Below are 13,972 nucleotides of genomic sequence, written 5' to 3' on the forward strand. Positions count from 1 at the left end.
ATCCATTTTCTCGAAGAGAAAAATAGAAAAATAAAAAATTTAAGACATCTTTGACATTAAAAGTGATTTTAAAGANCAAATAATGAGAATTTTTTTAAGGTTTTCACTGAAAAGCTTTATTTTGAATTACATAATTTGAAAAATAAAAAAACAAGCTAGAATAACATAAACSATAAATTTGATCCATTTTCTCGAAGGGGAAAATAGAAAATTTAAGACATCTTTCACATTAAAAGTGATTTTAAAGAATGTAACGTTACTAATAAAAAAATTCGAATAAATACGAAATTCCAAATATTATTAAGAGTTATTACTTTCTTTTTTCCTTAAGCCAGAGTACATTATTTCCATTTTTCAATGGGTGCCCCGCACCCATTAAAAAATTTCAATGGGCGCATCTGCCCCGATGCACCCATGTAGTCGGCGCCCATGAATGAATGGCAACTTGGGTAACAAAAAACAAATTAATAATCAATACATGTGTAGTAAATTGGTATTTTCTTTACATTTGCTTTGACATTTCCTTTCAACAGTATTGAAACTTTAGTGGTTCAAGCCTTTGACTATTACGAAAAGTGACGTTAACATCTAAGTTGCCCATCCATGCACTTATTAGACAAAGGAAGGGAAGTCAACTGTTGCCAATTTAAATGATCTAAGGCACACTCCCAGGATCGCGTATTAGTAACTATTGTTTGATGGAGATATGAACAGGGTGAATATCGAGACACGTGCCACGAGGAGACACACTCACCTGTGAAGTTTTAAATGCTGCAACTTTCCCACGTGTTGCAAAAATTTGCTTTCTAACAAACAATAAAAGATTGTTTTCAAAAATAATAATCGACAGACTTGAGATTATTTGTACGCTATTCGCTCCAATACGCACGGCAGTTTAATTAGCTTTTGAGGGGTCATCAAAAGCCTCTCCAAATTTCAATATTGATAGACAGAGTGGATGCTCGGATGATCGCGAAAAGAATCCCGATTATATTTCTGTTCAGTGTTTGCCAAGTACATCTGACGCGTTCACATATGCCGACGTTTTAATATAGCGATAAGGAGCTTTTAGCGAAGTCGCACATTTTCACAAAAGTGCAACGGATTGTAACAGTTGCTTGTTCCCTCACCCACAAATTCGTAAAAAATGCTGGATTTAACACCATACGCAGGCATGTGAACATCAATTAGTCATTTCCTCAAAGAGCAGAGCAGTGAAGCACAGATCGAAAGCACAAGGCGCAGAAAGCAGCCGCGAACTGTTGTGAGAAATGTAACTCTAATTTTACTTTTAATTAAGTTCTGTCATTAATCAAGGGCACACGGCATGGAGTTGGGAGTTGCCAGCGTCGACTGCGATCCTCGTTGAGCTTAAGTGCACGAGGGATTTTGCCATCAGCAAACGCGAGTTTTGCTTTTGAAAAATTAACATGATTTCTCAGATTGACTCAACAAAGTAGAGAGATTTTAAGCTAATTAAATTTCTCCCATTTGCAAAATATAAAATATAAAGTTGGATTCATCACCCAAATTATAAATAAATTAAAATTTAATAAAGATCAGTGTTAATTATTATTAATGGTTTACTAATTTATGCTTAGAATCAACAAGTGCTTCAAGGTATTGTACCTTTTATAATTGGTGTCCTGAATAAGATTAGTTTCCACTTAGTTGAGCTTTATTTCATAAATATCTCGCTTTGTTTGTTAAATAGTCTCTTCCTGGTTAAACACAAACAACAGAAGCCTTTCCCTTGTCACTCTTTCCCTCATTGTAAGTCGCGTTGGGGTTATTAATGAAAGAAATTACCATTTAATTAGCTTTTTGCTTAATATAAACAATTATCAAAATAAGAAACGGCATTTTTAGCCCAAGTATTTCAAATCTAAAGAGGGGGATTAAAAAAGTTTGAATACCAATAACAAGCAATTTGAATAATTCTATTCAAATTAATTTAAATTTAAGTCAATATTGGTGGCATTAAAAAATCAATTGTTTGAACACATGGCAGGCTTACCCCTTACTTAAATAATGTAAAATCGCGTTGTCTTATGCCGAAACGCGTGTTTTACTTTCAGTCAAAGCGCAAATCAAAAATCAGTGCGTGATCATACAAAAATGTATGCAAAGTAAAGTCTGATTTTTTTTTAAATAGAAATTACCAAGTCAAAATTTTGGTGAGAAAATTGGTAGCAGCTTGTCTCCATAGCCACAAATTTTGTTTCCTCTTTGTTTTTGTCCCTAGAAATTTTGTTAAAAAATTATGATTATGTGTTAAAATTGAGATGTTGTCAAAATTTTGACTTTTATGAATCTTGTGTGCCTGTTTGCTCTTTGGAAGCGCTATAAAATACCTGAGGACAGACATCATTACCTAAGCTCTAAAGACAGAATTCAGTGCTAATAATTTTGATAGAAACGCACCGCAAGTAAGTACAATGTTGTGGACAAAAATGAGATTCTTGCTACAAAAACTTTGAAGAAAAAGGATGTATATACAGAAAAAAATTATTTAGCAAAAGATACAAGTAGGTATTATGATGATTGGTAATAAATTTTGTGTAATTTATTGAAATGAGCTCAAAGTTGTTGCATTTTATAAATTCTTCTTTAGCTTTAGTTTCAAAATTGTTACTTTTTCAACTCGTTTCTCAAAAGCGATGCACAAGACACTAATTTAGTTGCATTTTTTCCGTGATTCTTTCTCATTCATATTTATTTGGTATTCTTGTCAATTACTTGCTAAAAATTGAGAATGTTTAGCAAACCTGCATTACAAATTGCGTCTACATTTTAACGGGCCCTTTTTCTAACTTCCTGCTTACGAACTATTCGTTTCCAAATATCGAAAAACTGTTAGTGTACCGAATTTTTTTTTTTTTTTGGTGTTTCATCTCTAAATTTTCTTAGACGATTTTTTGTGTTGACGTTTAATGACATTGTTTTCAAATTCATTCAAAAAAACGGAACTGCCAACTTCCTTTATTAAAATTACCATGAATGAATTTACTAGTGATGCCAACGTTAAGACTGTTTGGTATTTCCATTTAAAAAAAAACAAACTTTATCTGTACATAAAATGAAAAAGTTATTTTTTAATTACACCTATCAGTGAAGTACCCAAATTCCAAATTTGATTTAAAAAAAAATTTAATTTAATTTTTAAAAAAAGTGAATTTAAACTTGTATGTTTAAGATCAAAATGGGTCACATAAGTGTTATTGCTGAAAACTAGTAACAAATTTAAAACCAAGAAAATCCACTATTTAAAAAACAACCTAAAAATGTTTTTTTTGTCGCCACTGTCACAAAATTTACTTTAAATTAGAGAAAACAAATAAATAAACATTAAATTATACATAAAAATTAAAAAAATAGAATTAAATAATTTTTTTTCAAAAACAGTGTAAAACAAATTTGATTAACACATTTTCTAAATGCAGTTTTTAGATATTGCCACCGCCCCACATTTAAAAGTCAAAGATAAGATCGCCCCATTAAAAAATGTAGTTGAAACGTTGAAAGCCATCCGTTCTGTGAGAGTAATTTGTAACCTTCCCAAGATCCGAATCGAGTTAAATCACGCCCTGTTCAGGTCCTATTTGATATATTCGAATGATTCGGATAGTGGCAATATTCGGGGTGGACTCGTGGGGTGGTCGACGGTGGCAGTCACGTGTCTTCGGCGAGAAAACATTCAATACCGGTATTTGCGGCACGTGACTGGGCTATTTACAAATTGCCGGCGGTGTGATGAGGATTGAAACAGTCTGCCCCCCGGGGGACTCATGAATGTGTATTTCCACCGATACAGACGACAGATACGACGTCCTTAGGGAACAGTCATAGACGATTATCTGCTTTATTAAATCCGGACGGTTTGCACGTCAACCCGACCGAATATGAAGGTGGGACCAGACACAGTTAACAACAACAAAAGTCTCTAAAGTTGAAGATAATGAGGAGGATGGGAAAAGTCGGGGCGGAAATTAGAAACTGTTGACCGTCAGCAGCATTTTATTTTCTTTTAAAAGTTTTAGAAATATTAGTTTAATATTTACGACTATGTAGGTACACTTTGTATCTGAAATTCTTTAAAACTTGGCTAAATAAGTATTTCAAAATGACAATTAACAGTTTTTTTCATAAATTTGTTATTGAGACAAATTTAAATACTTAGGAATGTTAAGCATCATCTGAGTACTTTTAAAAGTTTGTATCTGAAATTCTTTAAAACTTGGCTAAATAAGTATTTCAAAATGACAAATAACAGTTTTTTTCATAAATTTGTTATTGAGACAAATTTAAATACTTAGGAATGTTAAGCATCATCTGAGTACTTTTAAAAGTTTTAAAACTAATTTTTATTAGTGTTGATTTATAAAATTATTAACTTTTGATTCAGCTACAATAATTTTTAGTAACTGAATATGTGCATTTTACATGTTTTTTGGTCGTTTTTACTGAACACCTTGTATGTTAGAAGAAAAATAAAACATATGCGGCATGTGTGTACTGTTAATAAAGAGCAATATAAATGTCAATAAAAATTAATAAGAACTTATCTAATTTCTTATCAGACAAAAATTTGGTTGATTTACTGCTAACTATTTAATAAAATATTTATATCTACTATTTACTCATTCGGTTTACTACACCTGCAAATTTAATAACTGGCAAATTCAGATAATTTAAATAAATACTGGGGTTGAGTAAGATTTAATTAAATTTGTGGTGATGATTGTCCATTGCTTTTATGATACATTATAGATTTTAAATATATCCCCATTTTTATGTGTGCAAGTCTGTCATATTCATTTACTTTCTACGTAATTTTTATAAATATATTACTCTTTTTATGTATTTTTCATTTTTAGAATAAATGTAAAATAATTATGATTTCAGAAACAAAAAATTAAAACAAAAAATTGTAAAAATAAACAAATACATTAGTTGTCATTGTAAGTGTCTGGAATTCATAATCATAATAAAAAAGAAAGTTATATACAGAGCAATCAAAAATAACTAAGTCATGTTTAAAAACAAATACAAAAAATACTGAAAAAATATTAAAGACATATATTTAACAAAATCTAAACCTGCAAACTTATTTTGTTAAGTTCTTCAGTTGATTTTGTGTCTACAATCAGTTTATAATAGTCCATTATAAACTAAAAAAGTAACAATTCAATATGGCGACTTTTTAATCAGCCTATAGAAGCATTAAGTTTAAAAAAATTTAAAAAATAGTTAAATTTACTTTATTTCTAAAAAAATAACAACAAAAACATTTTTTTAATTTTTAAAATAAGAACTACAAAAAAGGTACCAAAACACCCGTAACGGACTCAGTGCTATTTTTTATACAGTAGGTCCCCGGATTGAGCTTACAAGACGAAAAAAAAATTTATATTTGATTTTATGCTAAAACTGCAAAGGAAAAACATTTTTTGCTTCAGCTGAAACGAGCAAATCTTTAAATAAAACTTCATTATTCTGATTCAGTAAAAAGGAAAGTTAATTTTTCTCTTGATTTTGGACTTAATAATAATAGTTCTTGTTAAAAATAACTTTGTTTCTAATCTTAAAGCTGTTTTTTTTGACTTATCATTTATTAAAATTATGTTTTTCACAAATATTTTTGTTATTTAACTTGCGTAAACACATTTGTCAAAGTGACATCGTTGTCAAAAAAATAATCCTAATGTGATGGAATTTAAAAAGCAGAGAAAAATATTCTTTCGTAATCAGCGCGTCAAAATCTATCATTGGATCATTAGATTATTAGGTATTAGATTAAGATAGGTTTAAATTGAATCTGAGACATGTTCAAAAACACTAGTTTTTAACACGGGGGGTGTTAACAAATTTTTACTTTCTTTCATTTTGTAAAATTGCGAAAAAACTATATTTCAATGATACAATATTTTGACCTAAACATATGTAAAATGTTCCGGGGAATCGATTGGCGTCAAGAAAACTGCAAAATTCGTAATAGTTTTGAAGTTATAGTCGGATTTATATTTTTGATATTTTTGATTTTATCAGAAATTTTCTCGATAACTATTTATCGTAGAGCAGTGATCTTTTTTGTATATGATATAAAATTAAATGATCTTTCCAACGTTATCAGATATAAGAAGTTATTTCTAATAAGTCCGAAGTTATTGGCATTAGTCTGCTCCGCGTACCGAAAATCGCCCAAAATTTCGACAAAAATCGAAAAAATTAAAAACTTCAAAATTGTCCAATTGTACTCTTGAGGGTTCAAAAGACTTAATAAAGCACAAAACCATTGTAAAAATGCAATAAAAAAATTTTTGAAAAATTTTGTGTAAAATATGTTGAATGAAAACATTGAAGTTGTTGGCGGCGGTGGTGGCTCAGCGGCATAAGGTCCCGCTTTCCAGCAGGTAGTTCGAGCCCCGGTCAAGTCGGCAATTTTTCTCAAATTCAAATATAATTGAAATAAATGTCAAAAGAGGGCGGGCGCATAAAAGAGCGCGATCTTTAAAACATGTGCACATGTTATAATAAGTATAAGAGAGAAAGCGCACAATACTAACTAAATAAAAAAAATAAGCACCAATAGATGGCGGGCGCATAAGAGCGCGAACGTTAAAACAAGTATCTAGAAAAGTGGAAATAGTGTAAAAAGTTAATAGTATAAAAAGTAAACTAAAGGTAAGTTAAAAGTAATATAAAAATGAAAGGTAAGTTTTGCATTAAAAATTAAGATTTTTATTTTATTAATTATTGTTATTATAAACATAAGTCCGCAAAGTAAGAATATTTTTAACACCCTGTACAATTATAAATTATAATTATAAATAAGTGCGCATTTTTTTTACATAGATAAACACCCCCTAAACTCTATCTTTTCCTGCGCCATTGGTCTTCAATTAATTTTTAGTAATAGTAATCGAATTATTCTAAAACAATTATCAGAAATTTTCTCGATAGCTATTTATCGTAGAGCACTGATCTTTTTTGGCAATAGAGTGCTCCGGGTGCCAAAAATCGACCAAAATCTTGACAAAAATCCAAAAATTTTTTTACTTTATAATTGATCCATATAACGTTTTTAACATTTCAAGAGGTCCTAAAGACTCAAAAAAATGCATAAAACGTTATTTGGTCAAGTTTAAAAAATTACGAATTTTTTGAGTTTTGAAGGTGAACCGGTAGTAAAATCGTAAAACTAGTCAATAGTAGTATAAAATGTAATAAAGTAAAAGTAACATAAAATGTATACAGGGTGTTAAAAAAAGAAATATTTCAGGAGGTAGTAGTACGGACCAAACAAACAATCAAAAAATCTTAATAAACATAGGAGCGCAAATTAACAGAATATTTGTTGTATATATACAATTATAAATACGTGCGCATTTTTTTACATAGATAAACACCCCTTAAACTTTCTCGGCGCCACTGTTCTTCAATTAATTTTGAGTAGTAGTAATAGAATTATTCTAAAACAATTATCACAAAATTTTCTCGATAACTATTTATCGTAGAGCACTGATCTTTTTTTGTATATGATAGAAAATTAAATTTTCTTTCCAGCGGTACCAAATATAAAAATTTATCTCCAATAAGTCCGAAGTTATTGGCATTAGACCGCTCCGGGTACCAAAAATCGACCAAAAATATCGACAAAAGTCCAAAATCAAGAGAAAAATAAACTTTTCTTTCTACTGACTTAGAATAATGAAGTTTTAATTACAGATCACGTTTCAGATAAAGCAAAAAATGTTTTTCCTTTGCAGTTTTGGCGTAAAATCAAAGACAATTTTTTTTTCTCTTGTAAACTCAATCCGCAGACATACTGTAGATACTTACATTAAAATCTCTAAATTACAAGATGCTTTTAAAATATTAGGCAAAGTTCTACAGTGTCATAATTACATTTTTTTTCTCTACATATTAAATTTGAATAGTTACCTACTAAAAAAGTTGTAAACAAAAAGCAAATAAAAATATAAATTTTTTTTTTGCAAATTACAAGCTAACTACTTCCCAGTTCCCCTATGTTATATTTCGTAAATGCGTTTAGAACAGTGTACTTCTACCTCGCAGATGATTTATTATGCCGGTTGCATGTGTTTACCCCTTGAAAGCACTCATCATAAACCTCTGTAAACCAGAAGAGCAGCAATGAGGCGTACACAAGTGTCCTAATATTCCTACCTATGTGGTCTGTTCAATAGCGTCGGTACAAAACGTCTCGTTACGCGAATCTCTAACTAGCCTCCTCTGTGAAACTAAACATTCAGTCCCCATTGTGCCTTACCCTCCACCTCCTGGTGATCTCGACAACAATCCAGGATGTCTCTGATGCGGTTTATTCAACACAATACCATTACGTCCGCTCCATGTCATACGCGTTGTTGAATATTTTCTCGACCAGAATAATTTTTTCATCTAATGACAAGAATTTGCCGACCCCCAAATTATTTCATTATGGCCAGAAAAAATGTGTATATATTATTATAAAAACGCATGATCGATCACAGAGGCTAACAATATTGGTGATTTTTGGGCGAAATGGATTGATTCCAGAAATCGGGCGTAAAACCATGCGGAAAATATAAATGGACATCTCGGGGGCGGAAACTAGGGGATAGACTCGATGGGTGATGTAATAAAGGCAAGCTTGCACAAACAGGTGATTATCCTTTGTTCTGGGACAAATTGCGAATTTGACGCGCGTCAGACTTCATACGCAACTTTAGTGCTGTGACTAAACAGCAACAGCTGCAAGGTCGGGGCGAATACAGCACCCCTAAACGCACTAAATGTGCTACTGATGTTTGTGTCCACGATAATTGAAAGAAACAGAAAGGGGCTTTGGATAATCTTATCGGATCTTGACAGTCTAGAAATTAGCTTATCACGGTTTTGTAGTCATTTACGAGTAACTTCAAAAATCAAACATAAGTAATTGGTGTATAAGAAATCATTAATAAAAAAAATTAAACTCAAACAAGTACTTGCTGAACCCACTAAATACGACTACTTTTCTGTGTACCCTTTTTTCAAAATTTCTTGTAAAGTCTCGTGACAAAGTAGCACACACATCACCAGCCACTAACCAAACATATACGCAAAATGAATTTGATTTGTTTTTGGTTGAAATAAATAATAATATTGTCTTTTTAATTTTATTTGTAAACAACCACATTGTAAAATTGATTAAAAGTTGATTAAGAAAATCAGCCGTTGAACTCAAAGTTTAATACCTAATAATAATTATTTTCAACGATAAAAATAACTGCAATAACTTAAAAAAATATTTAAACAAAATCACAGAAATACTAGTTTTTTATTGTTAAACGTTTACTGATTGGCTTTAACACTCCATTCAACACAAAAAAGTGATAAGAAACGAACTAATTTGCGTCACCAAATTGTTTATCTACATCAGAATGTCCCTGGATTGTGTTTACAAGAGGAAACATTTTTTTAAGTTTAATTTTACGCCAAAACTGCAAAAGAAAAATTTTTTTTTGCTTCAGCTGAAACAAACAAATCTGTAACTAAAACTGCATTATTCTGATTCAGTGAAAAGAAAAGTTAATTTTTCTTTTGATTTTTGACTTGTAATAATTTTTCTCTGCTTTTAATTTCCATTACATTGGCGGTTTTATTTTTTGGACAACGATGTCACTTTGAAAATTTTTTCTCTGCTTTTTAAGTCCTATCACATTGGCGGGCTTTTTTATTTATTTGATAACTATATGTCACTTTGACAATTAATTTATTAATTAAATAATGCAAGTTTTGGTTAAAAATGACTTTGTTTCTTATCTTAAAACTGTTTCTTTGAGTTGCCATTTATTAAAATTATGTTTTTCACAAACATTTTTGTTATTTAACTTGCGTAAACTCATTTGTCAAAGTGACATATTGACAAAAAAAATAAACCGCCAATGAGATGGGATTTAAAAAACAGAGAAAAATTTGGTACAAGTCCAAAATCAAGAGAAAAATAAACTTTTCTTTCTACTGGGTTAAAATAATAAAATTTTAATTACCTACGGATTTGCTCGTTGCAGGTAAATTCCTTTACAGTTTTGGAGTAAAATCAAAGATAAAAATTTTGTTCCTCTTGTAAACCCAATCCGGGGACATACTGCATATTCAATAAAAAAAACACAGATTAATGCATTGTTGCAAAAACTTTCAGCTAATTATACTTAAGTTAAAATAGAACAAAAGTTTCTAAGTACATATGTTCAGAAATTCTTCCAAAAGCAGCTAAAACTTCTTTAAAATAGCGATCAAAAGATCAATTACGTATTTCAATTTCAATTATTTTACAAAAATTTTCATCCAGGCCCAAAACCGTTACTTTGCAGATCCTTGTTTATTCAGACTTTTTCGTTTGTTTTGATCCATACTATTACCTCCTGAAATATTTTTCATTTTTTTTTAACCCTGTATTTGCATTCTGAAGAGTAGGTAACCCTCGCAACAAGTTCTTTTAAAAATTTAAATAACCTCGAGTTGTCGCCCTAGCATTTCCAAACATAGTGTCCATAGAATTGTTTTTCTTTTGTGGCCTTCAGAAATAATCTGCTGAAATTTTTAAACATTTTTCTCAAACATCTTAAATATGAAGAAAAGCAAAAAATTTATCCTGTAGACATAAATATCTAAATAGGGTAAATTCGGGATATATGCCCCCCAAAACTAATTTTTCTTCAACAGACAATTTAACTTATTTTACTAAATTAAGACTTTTTTATTTTAATTTTGCTCTTAATTTAGACGTCATTTTATACTGATTAAGATTTTTTAAACCTTTTTTAAAGCTATAAAAGTCATTTTTGTGCAATCTTTAAAATGGCCAAGTATCCGGCATTAATGTATAGTTGCCTTTGATGTATGGGATTAACGCCACTTTGTGGGATAGTAGGCATATTTACATAACAAAAGTATTTATTTTAAATTTTGAAGTAAAAAATTATTAAAAAAATATTTTAAACTTAGAAATTTGATTTTTACATTTTTAGTAGGTATACATAAAAGTAACAAAAATAACTAAATTCTTTTTTTGCACGTTTCCAATCGCTTAAATTTTCTTCCACATTCATTACATTTGGGATCATACATTGTACACGTTTCATGTAGCCAATGACTGCAATCTACACATTTAGTCCAGTCACTTCTTTGAGTTGTACTATAATAGTCTTCCAAATATTCAGCACATTTTGCACTACTCGTATTTTCTTGATCCTTTATGACACCTTTCTTTTTTAGTTTTTTTTTAGCCTTTTTGTCTTCAACTTTTCTAATGGTATTTTTCTTTAAGGTTTCTGTCTTCTGTGTTATACACTTTTTGACACTGTTATCAGTTTATCAGTTAAAAAAAACAGAAGGCATATCACTAATATTAATAACTTCACAACTGTTATCAAAAAAAATTTTCGATTTCTTCTCGGCACATTCCTTTGGCTCGAGCAACTGAGAGGCCTTCACTTTGTCTAACCGATAATTCAGGATGTTTTTCCATAAGCTCGGGGCTTACAATTTGGCTTCCGAACGTATTTTCGTGGCATTTTGTCACTCTAGAAGAGAAAAACACTACATGTTTTGTAACGGCGTATATCCCATAATTTGAGGGGGCATATATCCTCACTGTTGGGGATGGATGCCCTTCTAAATAACTATGTCAAACATTGAAAAAGCGCAAATATAACGTCAAAAAAGGAGTAAAAAAAACATTAGTTTTGCAACAAAACAACCGATATGCTAAAATTATGTGTTTGAATTAGTTAAAACCCAAAATTCATTTCTACAATCCCAACGTTCAAGTACCGGTTTAAAAAGTACTTACCTTTAATGCCAGATACACGAATGACAGAAGCAAGAAAACTGTCCAGGTTTTGCCTAACATCTAAAACTTAAAACACCAAAAATTGGATGGCCAAACTGCAGAAAAGCTACTGCAAACGCGTAATTTTTAAATAAGTGGCCATATATCCCAAGGGGGCATCTATACCAAGTTTACCCTATCATTCTCATTCCTTATTAGTACTGTGTAAAAAAGTTTTCTTGCTACTTGCTAATAACACACACATCGTAGAGTTTTTAAGATAACTAAAGTTGAACACTATTTCATTAATTGACAAAAAAATCATTTTGCAAAACCGTCCCTACTTTCTAAAAACCAGGACCCAGGACTACTGAAAAAATCCAATTGGAAAGTGATAAATTCTAAAATGCGATTAGAGAAGACATTTTAAGAACTCAAATCAAATAAAATGTGTCAGATCGTAAAATAAAGACGCGCCACCTGCATCAAGGTATTTTTTGAATAGTAAAATTGACTAAAGTGATTTCTCTAAAGTTCAAATATTGCGCCGTCATTTATAATTTCATCTTTCTTGATGTATAATAAAACAAAAAAAGAAAAAACCAAAAGCCTGGCCCAAGCTTTATTAAGAATTTAATATTATTGCAGAGTTTCGTGTTTTTCCTCCGTGACTTTACAAAAAATTATACCTTCGTGTAGATGCATAAATATGTTGTCAATAAATTTGACATAGACGAGCCATTTGGACAAAATCAATCAATCTCTCCGCAGTTTCGGTCGGGGTTGAAACAGATCTGTGGGGCAAAAGCGAATGCGCCCCTTGTAATGTCCGTCAGGGTGCGCTCCTCGTTGACAAACAAGCGATTGAGAAGCGGAAAATCACGCACTGCGCCCGGAACGGATCACCCTGTGGGGGGCCACGCTGCTGAAACGATTATACATGTCGTGCAGTGCCAAGGGAGAAAGACCGGAGGTAGAACCAAAAGAACATAAAAATATAAACTAACAAAATATCGAGAAATAAATAATGGAAACAGTTATTACCTAATACTCTAGCAAAAGGCAAATCTAAAAAAGACTTTAAATAAGAAAAAGTCTTGAAAAATATTTAAAACCGTACGTGAGTTTGCCTTCTGTTTATGTTATGAAAGTGTTCAATATGGGCAATAGACCAAGCTCGGGGAGTCTATTCGCAGGTGGCACGTGACAACACGTGTCGAAAACAATAGGATGATACTGTTGGAGAAACACAAGACTAAGAGGATCAACAGCATGATGCTGATGACCGTTGATGTCAATACGGTTCACCTGCAGACTTCAGTTAAAGAGTTGCCATGACGATTTATTTGCCCTCAACTTTTGATCATTCCCTGTTTTATACTTTTTCCTACACTACACATTCATATTAAATTAAGACCAAGTTGGTTGTATTGCAGAGTTTAATTTTATTTTTTTTTTAAACTGGAAACGAGAAATGAAAATTAAATTGCAAGTGTATAACTGTTTTTCATTCAGTGATGAAATTTTGTCCTCTTTGATATGAACGTTGATATTAAAACTTATCTAGATACGTGGAATGTAAAAATGGTATGCTCGTGAGGTCCCAATTTCGTCATTCAACACAAGAATATGCTGAAAATCAAAAACTGCTTTAGAAAAAAACATTTTCATTAATTTTTGAAACGGTTGCAATAAAAAAATTTCGTCTCTTCAAATATCGAACCCAAAATTTAAAACTATTATAAGTTTTTGTTACCCACACTTAACTATTTACACTATTTTTGTTCACATAACTATAATTCCACATGAATAAAAGCAAATAAAAATTAATAATTTTTTTAGAAAACCTTTTCACTTCGATGGAAAACTCTTAACCTGTCTCCTAATAGGCACTATGTAAAAAACTCCAAAGAAATTGCTTCGTAAACGGAGAAAAATGTGCAATTTAAAACCATCCACATTCTGTCGACGTGCGACTTTTAGTTCTCCTTCCCCGGCATGCATATAGCAACACTTCACCTGTCTTTATGTCTTTTGCTTGTCTCTAAGTATACTTTGATGTTCGACCCCTTCACGAATGACTGTGGTGAGCTTTATAATGGCATCAACAAGAGTCTGGCCGTATTTAGTCGGCTATGGTGTTCCCGAACT

This window comes from Tribolium madens, unplaced genomic scaffold (assembly GCF_015345945.1).
Source record: "Tribolium madens isolate multiple individuals breed KSU strain unplaced genomic scaffold, Tmad_KSU_1.1 Scaffold_97;HRSCAF=244;Tcas5.2_LG3a, whole genome shotgun sequence".
NCBI lineage: Eukaryota > Metazoa > Arthropoda > Insecta > Coleoptera > Tenebrionidae > Tribolium > Tribolium madens.